The sequence below is a fragment of the Lepidochelys kempii genome, chromosome 1 (genome assembly GCF_965140285.1).
Source record: "Lepidochelys kempii isolate rLepKem1 chromosome 1, rLepKem1.hap1, whole genome shotgun sequence".
Classification (NCBI taxonomy): domain Eukaryota; kingdom Metazoa; phylum Chordata; order Testudines; family Cheloniidae; genus Lepidochelys; species Lepidochelys kempii.
Genome location: NC_136380.1, coordinates 314,106,918 through 314,125,999, shown reverse-complemented (window position 1 = coordinate 314,125,999; position 19,082 = coordinate 314,106,918). Strand labels below are relative to the sequence as shown.

General features: G+C 42.0%; 1 protein-coding gene across 5 annotated transcripts in view; it reads right to left on the bottom strand.

Annotated features, from left to right (window-relative positions):
- PLXNB2 (plexin B2) overlaps positions 1-19,082 on the bottom strand; it is a 325,760-nt gene that overhangs the window by 184,225 nt on the left and 122,453 nt on the right. Inside the window, exon 3 of one of the 5 annotated variants that reach the window (XM_073328266.2) lies at positions 2,162-2,275. The exons of the other annotated variants lie outside the window; for them this stretch is intronic. The gene's annotated coding sequence lies outside the window, so the exon portion shown is untranslated. The remainder of the gene's footprint in view (positions 1-2,161; positions 2,276-19,082) is intronic. 5 annotated transcript variants of the gene reach the window in all.

Below are 19,082 nucleotides of genomic sequence, written 5' to 3'. Positions count from 1 at the left end.
TGTGCTGTAAGCCCCTATGTGGATGCAGTGGGATGAAATAAATGGCTCCTAGTTCACATTAAAGTAGTCTGCTTCAAACAGTATTATATTAATACAAACTAGGAACCTTTTAGTTCACACCCACGGCATCCACACGGGAGAATTTCAGTGCAGCACTTTGGTGTGCATGGCTATTCACACCCCCATCGTCCAAACTGCAGGACAGTGTAATATGCCCTTAGTCTCTCTTGAGTGAGTGCTCATCGGTATGAATAATGGTTGCACAGTTCAGCTCTGAGAGTCTATCATCTAGATTTTAGTATTGGGAGGCTGATATGTGCTTATTTAAGAAGGCAGTTATGAGCCCCTCAAAATAAGTTATATTGGACAGGCATTGTGTGGTTAGACTAAATCAGATTTATTTCACTCCATCCTGCCTGATAGCTATAACAAAGCATTTCAAAGCCTAGCCTGAAACACCCATATGCTAAGTCTGGGCCTCTCCTAACCAGAAACTGTTGCAGTGAAGTGTTTCTTTTATTTACATTTTCATCCACTATGTGAATAATAAAACAATCCCCTTTTCTGAGTCAACTAGGATTTAAACATAGGCCCCCTGAATTGAAAGGCTGGTGCACTATATCACAGTACCAAGTATAGCAACGCCAGAGAACAGTTTTAAAACAAATGCATACAGTCATCTTGGTATAAAATTGATAGTTCCATCTTTGTATTCACATGAATGAAGAAGATCAACCATGTACTCAACAACTTAAGTGGAAAAGGATATTCAAAAGAAGCTTTCCATTATTATTACTGGGTACAGTATTTCTAGGAAAAAACATGTTTGGTCAAACTGTCAGTAAGTAACTGCTGGTCCCAGGTACCTTTCATAATGCAACTGTTGATAAAGAGGCTTAGAAGGACTAGATTTTTAACTGGTAAATGTTGGTAAACATGGATTTCATGATACATACACAAACCAACGACAAAAATATTTCCATCGATAATTACAGAAATGTACAGATAGACAATGCAAGAAAAATGCCTCTTGAGAATTTATTGGAATTTGATTTGAAGATATTTACTTGGTATATTTTGACATGTGATATTGACAATTTGTGTTTTAATAGTTATAATGCTTCAACTTTTTGAATCTCAATGTCTACTATCATTGAGCAATTATTGTCTGACCCCCTCATAGAAAAAATTCTTAAACGCTGTCAAAATTATACAAAAAATAGAAACAAAATTCTGTGTTCTATCTAGATTTATTCAAACAATGCGCTGATGCCTTTGGGGGGGGGGGCAAGGAAGTTAAGAACTCTATATTAAAGCATATCAGTACTGCTCTCTCTCTCTCATTCTTATGTCTCCTATTCAGTAATGGAGTAAAAAAAACATTGAATTAACTAGTTCCAAATAAACCTACCCAGGAAATTACCTCGTAGCCCTACACAAACTTATTACACACCAACAGTTGAAAGAAGATAAAAGCTTTCTTCAGAAACTGGAACTTACCAAACACACATCCATGTATTTTATGTATTGTATTTTATGTATTGTAATAAAATGTATTTTATAGATTGTTTAAACAAAGCAATGTTGCTTGTTCATTATAAAATGCAGTTTCCAGGATCATCAATTGACACACACTCTCTCTCTCTCTCTCTCTCTCAATGTTTGGAAGTGAATAAATTATGATATGGAACTGCAAGTGAAGTCGCTATTTGAGCAAGAAATTATTAATCAGGTATATAGCAGCTGTGACCCACCAATAAGGTCACACTGCTTGCTTGAAACAAGCTTTGCTTTCTAGCCACTATATACAGACATTAAACGAAATGACTCTAGATTGTATTAGACCATCAGTGATGCTGATACACAAAGTAGTAAGTGAAAGATATGTGAAAGAAAGTACAGGTAGGAGAGGGAAATAAAATGCTGCTAAGATGGAAAGAAGATATGTAGGAAATGGAAAACTACACAGAACACTTGACAGTGGTAAAACATGCAATGCAAGACAGTATTAAACTATTTTCTCTTCCATTTTCATGTCAAATCTGACACGGAGAATTAGGAGAGTATGCTACTGCTGATGTTTATGTACATACGGGATGTATACATTTAAAAGTGAAGTTCCCCCCCCATGCAGACTAACCACTTTAGTTCTGATACTCACAGGAATAGTGGATTGAAAGAGTGACACTGCAGCTGGTAGGCAAGGCCCAGCTGTGCTGTGTGATAGCTCTGGGAAGCAGGTAAGAGAAATGCAGGGAGTAGCCAGAGAGCAGTTCTGCAATTAAATAGATTAAATGGACTCAAATTCTCATCTTGAGCTGTAGCCTTTACTCCACCCCCGTAGCAGTCATGGAGGTGCTGCACAGCTCCATGCCCTACCCATAAGCTCAAGTATGGAATCTGTTGCCATGTCCTTAATCTCCACATAGTTCTGCACAAAGTATGTTTATTCAGGCATTATGGATAAACTTTGAGAGCCCCCAAAGACAGAACAAGTTGTTCTTCACAAATCTTCTTGCCACAAAATGAACAAAGAACACTAAATTTGCCCAGTGTCTTAATATATGGTTTGGTGGTATCAACTTAATAGGAGAAACACTTGCTCATTTCTGCTATAAAAGCAGGCAAATCTGAGCTGTTAGGCAGAACTATCCCTTCATGTGATAGTATGCACTGCATAAAATGCTCTCTCTCCTGTCAAAGTGTCTAGGAAGATAATTTTCAGTATCTATTGGCAGCTCTTAACAAGACACGGGTCAGTTTACATTCTGAAAGCAGTGAACGATTAAAGTCATTTGAAATTTATCATAAAACCACAGGCCATTTAAACATTATAACAGAACTGATAATAGTAGGTCAAATACTTTGATTCAGCTTAAAAAACCTGCAATTTAATGGGCCACCACTTTCCTACAAAAAAGCTAAGAGCAGAAACAAAGAAGCTAGAAAACAGTGTGAAAGAGGTTGGAGAGAAAGGGGAAAGGTCCATCTCAGAAACGTAACTGCAGCATTCATTGCACTTCAATACAATTCCTAAGTGTGTTCTATGCACTTGACCAAAATGCAGTTTATTTCAAATACAGAGAAATATTTGCCTTTATGTACATAGGTGCGGTCAGCATGGTTTGTTACACTAGACTAGAGCTTCTCACCCACTTCCTCCCTTTGGAAATGGTGTCTCCTTTCAAAAACTATTACAACAGGGTGGTGGTGATTGGAGGTACATGAATTTGCTGCTTCTGCCTCTAAAGAACAGACAAAATAACGATAGTGACTTTATGTATGTCTACTGCCAGGAAGCCTGAAAGATTCCCAATTTGCTTTCTGAACAACATTCTGTGTGTTCACACACCTCTGAGGTGAAAAGTGAGAGTTATTCAACATTACACAGCAACAGCACAGTTAAAGGCAAGTAGTGAAGAATATGGTTCTATAGAGGCAGACATTTCTAGTTCAGAATGTAGAATCAGGAAACAGTTATTGATAACTGCATAATACCAAACAAGGGAATGAATGGACTAAGTACTTTGAAGTCTATTTACATAGAAGCAGCAAAGAGTCCTGTGGCACCTTATAGACTAACAGAAGTATTGGAGCATAAGCTTTTGTGGGTGAATACTCACTTCATCAGATGCATGTAGTGGAAATTTCCAGAGGCAGGTATAAATATAAGTATAAATATAAATATAAATATAAATATCTACATACAGTTTGTTTGGATTCTTTAAGACAGAGGTGTTTGAAAATGTGATTTTATGACAGGCAGCAGCGTCTAGCAGACTCAGCACAGACTGGGACTCCTGTGTGTGCGTGGGAGTGTGTATTTTTTTTAACAGGCCTAGAGGACCCAGTCAAAAATTGGGACTCTTGTGCTAGACACACAGTCCTGCTATTACATCCCTGCCCCCAAAGCATTTTCAATCTAAGAAAGAAATCAGAGTTCTAATCCACACTATCATGGTCTTGAGAAAGCCACTTAATGTCTGTCCATTTTATCATCAATTTTTTATTATATTATTTCAGTGATGAGTGTAGCTTGGCACTGTATAGGAGAATAGTTCTGGCCTACCTCAAGGGAGCTATTTGAAGGTTAATGGCAAGTTAATGTTCTTAAGCCACTTTGAAGATGTAAAGTGCTAAGTATTATTATTAATAGCGCCAATTTGGATAACTGTGTCCACCTCAAATTCAGTCAACATAACACAATCGCTGAGAGAAGATTAGGGTCACACTCCACCAAAGAGCATTTCCTAATATGGCAAACGTAAAAGCTATAAGCTAATATGATGGGAGAGTCGGATATTCACCATGTTATCCCAAGTACCTATACATTCATAGCAACAGGCATAACACTTGAGAGGGCAGAAACATGTAGAATGGGGGCTGACATTTTTGAACTGCTAGTTCTACAGGTTTGCACATTATAAGTCATTCTGCATTTGGGTAAATTGACTTTGTTGTGCTTTAAGAATAAAATTATGAAGAACAATTACCTGACTGAGGCACTACTATACTGGTATCCTGAAAGGAATGTGGACTGTTTGGCTGGCTCATGACAATATCCTATTTAAGAGAAAATGCTTCTCAATGAGACAGGAGAGCATAAAAACAAAAAATAGAAGAGAGGGGGGAAATAGAGATCTAGAATGACAGACACTCAGATAACTACAATGACGAGCTATATGAGCATCAAATAAAGAGAATGATTTAGATTTGGAAGTAGAGAAAGAAATGGAAGGAGGAAATAAACTAGAGAAGACACTCAAAATAAACTAGAAAATAAGGGAACCTTTTAGCTGAGTTAATTAAATGAGTTTCTGCTCCGTTATTTTTACTATGTTACCTTGTCAGACATACTTCGATACTTCTAGTTTAGAAGTCAAAGGAACGAAATAATTATTTTGTGCATTTGCTGTATATTAATATTTCTGGCTGCTCTGGATTCTGTATTTAAGTGATTTAGGGTACAGGAGGAGAAGGAGGAGAGGGGGAGACAAAATAACCTGGTATTCCTGTAATTCACTTAAACTATTACAGTGGCCCCCTGGATACCATCTTATTTGGGAGCTGTCCCTTGAAAGAATTTTGTAACTATGTTAGCTAGACATTAAAAAACATCACAAATAACTGGGCGCCACTTCTACAGGCAAAAATTCCATCCCTTCCTCAACTGTACACCACATATTTTAACTTATTTTGTATAACAGATTATGAAAATCAGCACCTCCTCACTGACTGTCCTGTAAGATTACAGGAGATGAAGCAGTTAAATCTGGGGTTATGTTAGGAGGCGGCATGTTTTCTAGGTCCACCTCAAAAGGCTACAGTCAGCTCCGATCTTATAGATTCATAGATTCCAAGGCCAGAAGGGACAACTGTGATCATCTAGCCTGACCCCTATAGAGCCATAGAACCTCCCCAAAATAATTCCTGGAGAATATTTTTTAGAAAAAACATCTAATCTTGAATTAAAAATGGTGAGTGATGAAGAATCCACCATGATCTTGTTCCAGTGGTTAATTAATCTCACAGTTAAAAATGTATGCCTTATTTCAGTCTGAATTGCTCTAGCTTCAACTTCCAACCATTAGATTGTGTTAGACCTTTCTCTGCTAGACTGAAGCCTTGTTTCCGGTATAGATACTAGTAGATTGTAATGAAGTCACCCCTTAACCTTCTCTTTGTTAAGATAAATAGATTGAGCTTTTTGAGTCTATCCCTATAAAACATGTTTTCTAATCCAATTTATCAACATCCTTCTTGAACTGTAGGCACCAGACCTGGATATAGTATTTCAGCAGCAGCCACACCTATGCCAAATACAGAGGTAAAATAACCTCTCTAGTCTTACTAGAGATTCCTGTTTATGCATCCCCGGATTGTATTAACTCTTTTGGCCACAGTGATACTTTGGGAGCTTATGTTCAGCTGATCATTCACCACAACCCCCAAGTCTCTTACAGAGTCACTGCTTCCTAGGACAGAGTCCCCCATTCTGTAAGTATGGCCTACATTCTTTGTTCCTAGACGCATACATTTACATTTAGTCATATTAAAAAGCATATTGTTTGCTTATGCCCATTTGAAGAGAATGAGTCACTGATTCAGAGCACTCTGGATCTCTTAATTATTTATCACTTGTCCAACTTTTGTGTCATCTACAAACTTTATCAGCGATGATTTTATGTTTTTGTCTTCTTGATGAAACAATTCACACCATTCCAACACAGGTTAATTCTAAAGGCCTCCAGGCATGAAATAAATAGTTACAATTTCATTACACTAAAAAGTACTTAACTAGAAAGCACTGAAGTATTTACTCTGAGTAATTTCAATCCCTTACAGCTGGCTACAACTTTTTGTTCCCCCTTTCAGCAGAACATGGATTTTTAATCTGATGGAGGGGAAAAATTTAAATTAGAAAAGGTTCCTTCAATATTGCATCCTCACAAACAGCATCTAAGTACTTCTAGATTTCTCCACCTATCACAGTAGACTCCTCTTATCCTGTAGAGAGAGGTGAATGCAGCAGATCAATAATATTTTTTTCCTGCTTAATATAATGAATGTCAATAAATAATAAAGGTGGCATACTTGTATATGCTCCTGGGGGATTATGCTCTCTCAAGCCAATTACGTCTGGTCAAGCAATTATAAAAAACATTCAATTAGATTATCTTTAGAAGAGATGGGTCAGCTTTTGTCTATTCCTTCCCTTAAGAAACACAGCATCTCCCCCACTGATCATCAAATCACTTGACAAACTATTCTCTCAACTGTTCAGTATTCTTGTTAGTAGGACAGCAGAGAAGGGAAGTATAGTTGTGCATAGGCAAAACACACAATGGTAGCTATGTGATGTGAATGACAAGACTGGTATTGAGAGCCTATGCAGTTAGTGAGTTTTACGAAAAAAGCCTGTCCTCCAGCAGGTGCTAATGAGAGATCAAGATGGAATAAAGAACTCATTTTAGATGCTGTCCAGGATCATTCTATTTTCAAAAAGCAAAAGGTGTCCCCACAAAAGGTATCTTAATGAAGATGTAAATTTTATTTAATTATAAGCATGTTAAAAGAAGGTACTCATTTTGCATGTTCCCTAGATTATTAGCGTAAAATCTGTTTTCCGAACCCAAGTAGACAAAAATCATTTGCCTTTTTGCCTCTAAAATCTCCACCTTACCATGGCACAATTTAGCAAAAAGAACATCAGACTTCCACAGTTTATGTTTTGTCTAATGAAACAGCAAACTGTTTTTTCTTTCTACATCAACCACTTAAGAACTAGAAGTTTAATTTTAGAGGAAACTGTACTTCAATCACAATACACACATAAGAGCTGAACGTATCAAAGAGACTGACAATTATGCTGGAATATTTATAAAAAAATCAATAATTTGCTGCACTTACTTATAAAACCAAATGGTTGCACTGATGTTTCAATAGTAGACATTAAACCGGACATAGTTTTCCAATTACTATTGTGTGACTAACACTAAATGCATAAATATTTTATACAGAACCACTTAAGCAGTATGTGGTTTTCAGCTCATTTCAAGGAAGAGAATGGTATGTTTATAGTTGACCTGTAATGATCAAAAACATGTAAATTAATGCTGGCAGGCATTGTATTTAATAGCATTTTTAGTCTTCTCTTCTGGAATAGTTGCTAATACAAGTTTCTAATGTGAAATAAAAAAGACTCAGTTTGTACCCACTTATTCATAGACCTGTGGTCAGGAGGCCAGATCTTACTTTGAAGTCTGTTATTTTTCCACTTTCATTTCGGTCTTTCAAGCACTACCAAAAATAATCTGTTCTTAGTTTTTGCATCAGTATTTGTATTGGGCCTTTACCAGCCCACTGAGAGCAGATTATAAACCTAGAAATAGCATATTTGGGAATAGATTTAGAATATTGAATTCTGATGTGCTCATTATTAAAAGTATCAGAGGGGTAGCCGTGTTAGTCTGGATCTGTAAAATCAGCAAAGAGTCCTGTAAAAAGAAAAGGAGTACTTGTGGCACCTTAGAAAATTTATTTGACCATAAGCTTTCGTAAGCTACAGCTCACTTCATTAGATGCATTCAGTGGAAAACACAGTGGGAAGATTTATATACATAGAGAACATGAAAAAATGGGTGTTACCATACACACTGTAACGAGAGTGATCACTTAAGGTGAGATATTACCAGCGAGGAACGGTGGGGGGTGGAATAAATATGGGGAAATAGTTTTAGTTTGTGTAATGACACATCCACTCCCAGTCTCTATTCAAGCCTAAGTTAATTGTATCCAGTTTGCAAATTAATTCCAATTCAGCAGTCTCTCGTTGGAGTCTGTTTTTGAAGTTTTTTTGTTGAAGAATTGCAACTTTTTGGTCTGTAATCGAGTGACCAAAGAGATTGAAGTGTTCTCCGACTGGTTTTTGGATGTTATAATTCTTGACGTCTGATTTGTGTCCATTTGTTCTTTTAAGTAGAGACTATCCAGTTTGACCAACATACATGGCAGAGGGGCATTGCTGGCACATGATGGCATATATCACATTGGTAGATGTGCAGGTGAATGAGCCTCTGATAGTGTGGCTGATGTGATTAGGCCCTATGATGGTGTCCCCTGAATAGATATGTGGACACAGTTGGCAACGGGCTTTGTTGCAAGGATAGGTTCCTGGGTTAGTGGTTCTGTTGTGCCGTGTGTGGTTGCTGGTGAGTATTTGCTTCAGGTTGGGGGGCTGTCTGTAAGCAAGGACTGGCCTGTCTCCCAAGATCTGTGAGAGTGACGGGTCGTCCTTCAGGATAGGTTGTAGACCCTTGATGATGCGTTGGAGAGGTTTTAGTTGGGGGCTGAAGGTGATGGCTAGTGGCATTCTGTTATGTTCTTTGTTGGGCCTGTCCTGTAGTAGGTGACTTCTGGGTACTCTTCTGGCTCTGTCAATCTGTTTCTTCACTTCAGCAGGTGGGTATTGTAGTTGTAAGAATGCTTGATAGAGATCTTGCAGGTGTTTGTCTCTGTCTGAGGGGTTGGAGCAAATGCGGTTATATCATAGAGCTTGGCGGTAGATGATGGATCATGTGGTGTGGTTTGGATGAAAGCTGGAGGCATGTAGGTAGGAATAGCGGTCAGTAGGTTTCCAGTATGGGGTGGTGTTTATGTGATCATCGCTTATTAGCACAGTAGTGTCCAGGAAGTGGATCTCTTGTGTGGACTGGACCAGGCTGAGGTTGATGGTGGGATGGAAATTGTTGAAATCATGGTGGAATTCCTCAAGGGCTTCTTTTCCATGGGTCCAGATGATGAAGATGTCATCAATATAGCGCAAGTAGAGGAGGGGCATTAGGGGACAAGAGCTGAGGAAGTGTTGTTCTAAGTCAGCCATAACAATGTTGGCATACTGTGGGGCCATGCTGGTACCCATAGCAGTGCCGCTGATTTGAAGGTATACATTGTCTCCAAATGTGAAATAGTTATGGGTGAGGACAAAGTCACAAAGTTCAGCCACCAGGTTTGCTGTGACATTATCGGGGATACTGTTCCTGACGGCTTGTAGTCCATCTTTGTGTGGAATGTTGGTGTAGAGAGCTTCTACATCCATAGGGGCCAGGAGGGTGTTTTCAGGAAGATGGACTGTAGTCAGGAAGATGGATTCACCGATGGATTGTAGTCTCCTCAGGAAGTCAGTGGTGTCTCGAAGATAGCTGAGAGTGCTGGTAGCGTAGGGCCTGAGGAGGGAGTCTACATAGCCTGACAAGATGTATTGGAGCATACCCACTTCATCTTATACTCCAACACGTCTGTTAGTCTATAAGGTGCCACAGGACTCTTTGCTGCTCATTATTAAAAGTATCTCATATTCTATTAATTTGAGAAAAATAATCATACTAAAATAGTGCTAAATCTAGGGTTATGGACCCTCCGGGTTTTACCAGGACAGTCCTGTTTTTAGCTTCTGTGTCTGGGTGCCATTTAGGGTTGCCGGCTGCCCATTTTTCAACCAGAAAGTCCAGTCAAAAAGAGGACTGGGTAATGTCCAGAAACAGGTACTGACCGGACACCAAAAGTTCAGTTACTGCAGGGCACAGGGCTGCAGGGTCATTAACCTGCGCCAGCCCCTACTCAGCCAGGGCCGCGTCCTACCCGCAGGCAGGCTTCCTTGTCAGGCTGCAGCAGCTTCTATACTAGCCTCGGAGCAGAGGGAGCCCAGCTGGTTGGGGAAGGAGGTGGATATGATCCAGTGACAGGAGATGGCGGGGGAGGAAGAAGAGCATGCTACCGGGGCGGGGCCCTAAGGGAAGAGATAAACAAGGGGTAGGGCCTCGGTAGTCCGGTTACCAGCAATTAGAAAGGTGGCAACCCTAGAACCTTTACCAGACACATTTGGTTTCATTTGTACAGTGCATATAGACCACAAATAGATTTCAATCTGATTTAGCCTCCAAATAAAAACAAGAATTGCAAATATTTTAAAAACTCCACTATATGTAATATATGCTTCCCTCAGCCAACAATCCTAGTTTAACTTGGATTATCTCAAATTTTGGAAGTCAGCCCCAGCTAATGTTTTATGGATTGGTCTAGCAGGGCAGCTATACAGCACTGGCTCTGTGTTGCCAATTCACAAGTTTGAGTCTCCCCAGCTCCTGCAGTCAGATGATAAATTAAAAGCTGATACTCTCACGTTAACAAAAGTTTCTAGCCCTCATAGTTCTGGAGGAAAATTTGCAAACATTAACTCTAGAAGGCTCAAAAACATTGTCAAAATAACTTCATTTATTACATTTTTAAAAATCTCGTGATGTTTAAAGCCAAATTCATGATTTGGGGCCTGAATCATTATTATTGACTGATCACGTTGGAAATAGTACTTGAACTTTTTTATATGACAGTATTTTGAAAAAAAATCTCTCACACACACGCTCATAAAAGGTAATACATTTAGTTTTGCCTAAATAATTCATTTTAAAATATTCCTTTTGCCTTTGAAGATCTGTACATCTTCTTCAACAATTAGTACTTTTCTAGAGGATGTGGAAGAGGCAAATCATGGCAGATATTCAGGATTGCTTACAGTATTTAACCAAAACACAAGTCTGCTTTAAGTATAAAGTTTACCTCTTAATTTGTGGAAAATTTCTAATTGTGTGGTGAGGTCTGGACCTTGAAAATAGCCTGAATTAGGTCTCTCATAAGGAATTTGGCAATTGTTCAGAATTCTTGTCTCTATCAAGAGGCTGCATTTCAAAATGTCATTTTATAATAAGAATTCTGAAGACTCACCATGAAAGTTTTAACAAACCAGAAAGGTAGGTTTTTTAGCATTGGCTGCCTCAGCTAACAAGCTAACTTTCTCTTTCAATTAATTCTTTAATTTTCCCAGATAGACACATACTTCTTCATGTCACCTGGAGATCACTTTCAAATCCCTCCTGTATATTTATGCTCTTTAAATCTTAACGCGCCAGTTAGCTGAAGTCATATTTAACCATTTGTTTTAATTTTTCCAGCTATCTAAACTCATATTTTGCAAACTGAAATCAACTGAGAAATAGTTCATTTCAGACAACCAGAAAACCTACTGGTTTTTACTGCAATTTACTGAAATCTACAAGTGTTGATCTATATTTCAATAGAAATATTTGAGAACAGTATCTACCTATCTGCAAATGGTCATTTATTCCCTTTACATATATTCATTCAACCAAAATATATTAATTTACTTCAACACCAAATTTCATTGTTTACTCCTCCCCAACATGGTATCATGCAGAGCAAGCTTGAAACAAACTCAGTCATCCCTGAAAAACTAGGTGATTGATGTGGATTAATAATCTTGGAAGTATACTTGTAAAATGGAGATGTTAAGTAGAGTGCCCTATATACATAAAAAGAAAAGGAGTATTTGTGGCACCCTAGAGACTAACAAATTTATTTGAGCATAAGCTTTCGTGAGCTACAGCTCACTTCATTGGATAAAGTGAGCTGTAGCTCACGAAAGCTTATGGTCAAATAAATTCGTTAGTCTCTAAGGTGCCACAAATACTCCTTTTCTTTGTGCGAATACAGACTAACACGGCTGCTACTCTGAAACCTATATATATAAAGGTTATTGTGAGGCAAAGGAGCTCCACCTTTAGTTATGAAGCAAGCCTTCAAGGTCAGTCAGTAGATCATAAGATGTTTAACCCATTCACCATCAAATGACACACAAATAAATTAAAGAAAATACAGACTAACACAGCTGCTGCTCTGAAACAAATAAATGAGACATACTTCACTATGACAAGACCTAGAAGCCTTTTTCGCCTCCCAGATGGCTTGCTATCACCAATATTTGGAGCAGCTTCTCCTCTCAGTTCATATGGGTTAGCTCCTGGGTGGTTGTTTTTTTCCACCCTTTGTACTTTGGTGCCTCCACATTGTGCCGGACAGGCAGGAGTGCTGTCCCTTCAGAAAAATCAATGACAACACGACTACATAGCCAGGAGTGTAAACGTCAAGGACACAGGGGACAAAATAAAACAAACACCACCAAAGGAATGCCACCTGCTACATCAAAAACAACAGTGTAACAGAGGGAGTGACTTTGCTGGGAACAGGCAGATGTGAAAGTAAGCCGACATGCCCCGGCACCGGCAAGCAGCAGAGACAAGTTATATGGGCTCGTGGCTCCAGCAATATTGAGGGCCCAGGCCCAGCTCCACCAATGTACGGGGCCGGGTCTCCCCCCTGGTCCCACCTGCTGCCCCCCCACGCCTCCCCCGAGTGTCCCCTGGTCCCCCATTGCTGCCCCTGCGTGCCTCCCTGGGGCCTGAAGCAGAGCATCCCTGTCTCTCCCCTGCAGCTCCATGCTCCCTCCCTGCATCAATTGCTGCTGCACGGTCTTAGTGCCCCCCCATCCACTACTGCCAAGGCAGGATGCCCTTCCCCTTCAGACCCTTTCATTTTCCGAGGGGACCCTCCACCAGTACAGCTGCCCCCGCCCCCTGCAGTCACTGCTCCTGCCCCACGCTGGGCAAGGGGCAGCCCCATCCCCCACCCCCAGTGAGGCTACAGTGAGGGGCGGCAGCAGGGGATGAAGTGTGCATGTGATGGCAGCCCTCCCACGGCAGGGCACCCACCACAGGGAAGGTGAAGGAGATTCCTGGACCTGAAAGGGGCCCTAGGAGCACATGCAGTGACAGTGGTAGGGGTGAGTGTGCTGCTGGGGGGGGGGGAGAGGGGGGCCCCTACCCCAGAGCTCGCTGCTGCCAGCAGGGAGAGGGCTGGGGGGTGGGGGAGTCCTCCTCTCTGGCTCCAGTCCTGGGGCAGCCTGCCTGCACCCAAACTCATCCCCAGCCCTGCCCCACTCCAGAGCCCATAACCCCAGCCAGAGCCCTCATCCCCCCACACCCCAACCCTCTGCCCTAGCTCTGAGCCTCTCCAATGCCCCAAACCCCTCATCTCCAGCCCCAGCTAAAGCCCTCATCCCCCCCACACTCTAACCCTCTGCCTCATCCCTGAGCTTCCCCCACACCCCAAACCCATCCCCAGCCTCACCCCACAGTTCTCACCCCTGGACCCCCTCCCATCCCCAAACACCCTCCCAGAGACTGCACCCCACACCCCTCATGCACCCCAATCCCCTGCCCCAACCCAGGGCCTGCACCCCAGACCTCCTCCCCCACCCAAACTCCCTCCCAGAGCCTTGGGCAGGTGGGGGGTGGAGTTTGGGGGGGCAGAGTTTGGGCAGGGGCATGTTCTGGGCCACACCAAAATTTCTACAAACCTGCCACCCCCTGCCGGCAAGAGCCTGTGAGCCGTACCAGGGTGGACCGGGTTCCCCAGGGGGCAATGTAAAGGGCCTGCGGCTCCCAGCAGTGGCAGGAGCCCTGGGGCCTTTACATTGCTACCAGAGCCCCGCTGCCGGAGCTCTGGGGTAGCGGTGGCAGGGCTCGGGTGGCAATTTAAAGGGCCCAGGGCTCCTGCCGCCGCTACAGCCCTGGGCCCTTTAAATTGCCGCTGTAGCCCTGCTGCCACTACCCCAGGGCTCCGGGGAGGATTTAAAGGGTCCGGGGTGGTAGAGGCATCAGGAGCCCTGGGCCCTTTAAATAGCCACTGGAGTCCCACTGCCACCACCCCAGGGCTCCGGCAGCAGGGCTCCGGGGACAGTTTAAAGGGCCCTGGAGGGTAGCAGCAGCCGGAGCCCCAAACCCTGCTGCTGGACCCCCGGGGCTCCGTCGGCAATTTAAAGGGCATGGGGCTCTGCTGTGGTAGCGTCCGCTAGAGCTCCAGGCCCTGTAAATCGCCCCCGAGCCCCAGGGCTCCCAGCCACCTCTGCAGCGATTTAAAGGGCCCGGGGATTTAAAGTCCTCTTCCGGCAGAGGCCACGCCCCTCCTCAGGACTCCGGAGTACCGGCAAGTCCTTTAAGTTACTTTCACCCCTGGGAATAGGACACTAGGCATGTGGGGAAGGAAGGAAGTCAATTTCCCCACCTCCAAACACTCACAAACTTCTCCAAACCCTCCCTGGCACCATGCCAAGGCAGATGGAAGGCAGAGGCTGCATGCCCTCAGATGGAGTGTTGCACTGCTGTGGTGTTGGATGGCTCAAACAAGTGACTTTACTTTTTTTTCACCCCTGAGTGGGGGAGGGTCCTCTTCTGACTCCAACCAGGCTTGCTGTTCCCTGGTCTGGAATCCTCCTAGGGCCTTGGGTGACTCTTAATAGCCAGTACCAGATCGTCTCTCTTCCTCTCTCTCTGGAACCTGGTCACTACAGCGCTGGAGCTGCCTGATCTCTGCAACCAGAGCCTCAGAGTAGTGCAACTCCCTTTGGGGAAATGAGGATTTAGCAGGGACTCCTCCTCTCTTTCCCAGCTTCCAAACTAAAAAAACACTCTCTGTCCGGCTGCTGTCCTGTTAACTTACTGAGTCTGCACAGCCCTGGCTTGTTACTGGTCCAGTGGACTTCTCGTTCTGATCACCCAGGCAAAAGCCTCCCTAATTCGCTCCAGCAGAGGTTTCTAGTTTCTTTTGTCCTCACCTCTGACTCCAAGGATGCTGGGAATTGGGTCAGGGGGTTTTGGTGGCCACTTTATTTGTAGTCCTTTTGGTAGGGGCCCCTAAAGGCTCAGACCAGAGCTCCAAGAGGTGGAAACCACTAGTGGGGTTACCTGGACAAAGTAGCGTTTAGCTGTCGAACACAATTTTCTTTAAAGAAAGCCTTTCACGATGCTTTTGATTAATAGCACTTATCCTTCCACCTAAGGTGCTATGTATCAGCATGTGGTGCAGCCACCACTTAATTCAGCCTCTCACCATTCTGTGGTAGGTAGGTTTTAATCCCTTTTAAAATTCAGCCTCATAAAGGTTACACAGTTCAACTTGGTTCAGGCAGAAATAAAACCAAGATCTACTGGGTCCCACCCTCCCTAAGCTTTCCACAGGTATTCTGCCCCCTTAAGACCAGGGTCCTCTCCTCACTTTGATTTTAATTGAGGTGACCTCCCACCCTCATCTTCTGTATCTGAAGCACAGAGATTTGCCCAGGATCATACACAAAGTCCACAGCAGAGCAGGGAACCGAACCTGGGTCTCCCAAATCCTAGGCCATTGTCCTAACCACTGAACCATTCTTCCTTCCTGGTGTTAGCCCCAGTCTATGGCATGGTAAAACAGGATTCACAGCCCCATACAGTTTTTCTCAGCTCTTGCTTCACTATCTCAGCTTCTAGTAGAGTGGTCATAGGTTTCCATGTACAGGCAGACAGCCCATAATCTCTACCCTAATGTGCAGTTGCTAGGGGCTATGGGACATTTATTTCTGAGCAAAGTCTGTGTGCTTTGCAACAATAATGTCCTAAACAAGCTTTCTTACCCCTTACCTTAAATTTACCCTTTGCCATACAAATAATTTACAAACAGGTTGATGATCGTATCTACAAATTAACTAAACAGCTATTGTAGATTTAAGGGTTGGTGCACAGATAGTTAACCAGGACAGAGTTATCCCCTGGGGTTTTTCAGATACACATACCAAATTGATAAATACCCACTGATACACCAGTAGGGAGATAAATGTTTACAGAATAAAAACTATAGCAGTAGAACTATCCATGGCTTGATATACTGAGAAAATATAAACAACCTAACTTGTACCTCCCTAAGGAATTCTCTTCCTCATCCTCCTGAATTTGTATATTTTCCTCCACTGATCTCCAAATTCATAAACAAAAAAGGGCAGCTGGATTAGATTAGCCAGCATCCAAAACTATCTAATTCATCCTCAACTTTTTTCCTGTACATACAGGAATGCCTCTGCTTTGCCAAAAGAGAAGCAATAATTTTAATATTACTAATTCAAAACAAAGTATCAAATTTTATCTTTATTCTAGGACGCAAAAATAGACAAAAAGGCAATTGTATTGTAAAACACAGACAGCATAGCAACCACATGGTTGCCATCTTCCATACATCATCCCATGTCCCAAACTCCTTATATTTTTACTCAGTCCTTATTCAAGAAAACATCCAGTGCAGTTAGTGGACATTTGCCTGAGTACAATAACCTTAAGAATTAACTCATAGTTTATACAAATGGGTCTTTTAGATTTAGCAGGTTTCAATATTTTCAATTTCTAAAAGATCCCATTGAAGTTGCTCTGGAATATTACCAGCAGGGAAGAAAGCAGTGAAAATTTGGTATCAATAGTGAAATTGACTTGAGAAAGCTATTCAGCTGACAGCTTGAAGTGACATCCTGTTTATGGGAATGATAAAATATACTTTTATTAGTATTCATTACAGATGTAACAAACTTGGTGGAGAAAAGCTATGGTAGGCTGTATGTTGTGGAATGTAGACTGCCTAACAAGAAAAAAACCCACAACAATCTGTAGGGAGTAATGAGATGTAAGGGAAACTAGACCTTAATGTCAGAGGAAGCCAATCTAGCATGATATCAAGGGACGAGAACCCATATTTGGAATGCCCAATGTGGCCCTGGCCAGCTCACTAAAGCTATAATGTAGTGATAAAATGCTGAAAAGTTTCAAGGACCCTTGAAACTCAGAGCAGTTGGCAACCCCACATCTATACTCCTCAGAAGAGGGCAGACTTGGGGCTATACACCAGACTCATTCCAGAGCAAAAATCATTTTAATTGACTTGAAAGTGAGCTAGACAATCCATATTTAAGCCTACCAATAAGGGAAGGCTCATAAGAACAGGCGAGAACTTTCACAGGAATGGGCCATAGACTGTGGAACTCTCCTCTTGCAAGGGACAAGAATGGCTATAGAACTATCCACTGAAGTGTAAGTGTTACTAAGGGCATGGCTACACTTGCAGATGTAGAGCGCTTTGAGTTAAACCAGCCTTCGTAGAGCACAGTAGGAAAAGCGCTGCAGTCTGTCCACACTGACAGCTTCAAGGGCACTGGCGTGGCCACATTTGCGGCACTTGCAGCAGCATTGGGCGCTGTGCATTATGGGCAGCTATCCCAGCATGAAAGTGACTGCAACGTGCTTTTCAAAAGTTGTGTCAATTCTATATTGTTTTATTCTCTATAGGTTCTTATACTGCCCTCATCACTGTAGCATTGTGCACCTTACAGTGGTGTAATAAGTGGCCTCACTAACATCTACCATTTTTGGTTTGTTCTCTCTCCCTCTTTTCCCAACCCCCATCTCATTTTCCCCAGGGGAAAAATTGTGTGGGCAGTGCAATTTTGTGTGTGTGCGCGCGTGTGAACACGCGCATGCACTCCTGGCTAAGAGACCGTATCATCTCTCATTCAAGTACTGCCCAAATTCTTACTCGTATCACAGAAGAAACTGAAACAGACAAACCATGCAGAATTCATGGCTGAACTCATAGTGCTCTTGTCTGGTTGCACACTTTTTAAGAACTCCTGACAGCATCCAAAGTTGCCTTAAGGCTAAAGGTTTAACAATTACTCATTTTTGTCACCAGACAAACATTTAGATTGTAGTTATGGAAAAGCTGCTTTCCAGTTCTAAATGAATAATGATATGGGCTCTGCAAATTGTTATTTATAATTAATTATTAAACAGAAACAATGCTTCTATGGAAAGCTTCCATATGAAGAAATTGAAAAGAAAGGAACTGTTTACAGAGGGCTGAATAAAAGGGAAGATGATAAAGGAGCATTCAATAATAAACTATATTGATTGAGAACTTCTCACTATCTCTCAGAATACAAGAGCATACATACACTGAAACAGGAAGTCAGCATACATAAACTCATAAAAGGAAATACATTCTATACAGTGCACAATTAGCCAACTCATTGCCACAAGATATAATCAAAGCCAACAGCTCAGCAGGTCTGAGAAAAGGATTGGATATTCATATAGACAACAAGCACATACAGAGTTATAATAGCAAGGATTAAAAATCAAATTAAAAAAAAAGAGTTTAACTTTTTTTTTTTTTTTAAAAGAGGCTACAACCTCTCATGCTTCAGGGATAAGCCAACTTCCAACAGGCACTAATAAATGCCGACTGCGGGCACCTTCTGTTAAAAATCTGATCCCAGCTGCTATCAATGACAGGACACAAGAGCAGACTGACCATTAATCTGATGTGGGATGGCAGTTTTTACATAGCATATTATTGATGTTACACACACACAAATTTTTCAACTTTTAGAAAAGCCTAAAAACTGTCTATCAATAGGTATGCCACTTTTGCTGAAGAAACATCTCAGAAAGCTAACTTACTTAGAACCTCCGTGCCTCGTGGCACGTGAGGCAACCCCTTTCTCCCCACTGCTCTCTTGCCACAGCAAGATGTTTGATTCTATCGTAAGCGGTCTTCATGATGACAGCATGCTTTTTGATCATCCTGCAGTATGTCATGGTTTGCCCTCCATGCCTTTTCTCTTCTCTTCAGGTGGAAGCCTTAGATGGACTTTGGGCTTCTGCCATGGGGTTGCCTGGTGACGTGGCCAAATCACTGTAGCTGTTTCTGTCTAATTATTAAGTTTGCAGTCTACTGATCCATGTGGCACAATGCTTCCACACTAATTACATGACCCCTCCAATAAATTCTCAAGATTCTTCTTAAACAATGCTGGT